We start from the raw sequence: 694 nt of genomic DNA on the forward strand, positions 1-694 counted from the left end.
TCTGCCATCATTTACTCACCCTCCATTTGTTCCAAACCTGTATGAGTTTCTAGAGTTTACGACAGCCATTGACTTCCATGGAATGGCAGAAAATAAATTATATATATTTTTTAATATATATATAATTAATTATAATTTATGCATTTAGCAGACGCTTTTATCCAAAGCGACTATAGAAATGAATACTTTTAATTAGCAAGGATGCAATAAATCGATAAAAAGTGATGATAAAGACATTTATAATGTTACAAAAGATTTCTATTTGAGATAAATGCTGTACTTCTGAACTTTCTATTCATCAAAGAAATCTGAAAAAAATATATACTCAGCTATTTTCAACATAATAATAATAAATGTTTTTTTTTAGCAGCAGCAGCAAATCATTTTCAAATATATTCAAATAGAAAGCAGTTCTTTTAAATAGTACAAATATTTCACAATATTTTTGCTTTTGCTGTATTTTGGATCAAATAAATACAGGCTTGGTTGGCAGAAGAAAATAATTTATATATAAATACTATGGTAGTCAATGGCTGGTTTGGTTAATTTTATTCTAGAATATATCCTCTTTTGTGCTCAGCAGAAGAAAGAAACTCACAGGTTTGGAACAAGTGGAGGGTGAGTAAATTATGAATTTAAATTTTTGAGCTTGTGTGTGTGTGTGTGTGTGTCTGTCTGTCTGTGTGTGTGTGTG

General features: G+C 29.1%; 1 protein-coding gene across 1 annotated transcript in view; it reads right to left on the reverse strand.

Moving 5' to 3' along the window:
• Nucleotides 1-694, reverse strand: part of glt8d1 (glycosyltransferase 8 domain containing 1) — a gene marked incomplete at its 5' end in the record, with an annotated part of 4,674 nt that overhangs the window by 1,713 nt on the left and 2,267 nt on the right. The gene's annotated exons all lie outside the window — the stretch shown is intronic.

Source organism: Sinocyclocheilus grahami, unplaced genomic scaffold (assembly GCF_001515645.1).
Source record: "Sinocyclocheilus grahami isolate Dianchi unplaced genomic scaffold, SAMN03320097.WGS_v1.1 scaffold1076.1, whole genome shotgun sequence".
Taxonomy (NCBI): domain Eukaryota; kingdom Metazoa; phylum Chordata; class Actinopteri; order Cypriniformes; family Cyprinidae; genus Sinocyclocheilus; species Sinocyclocheilus grahami.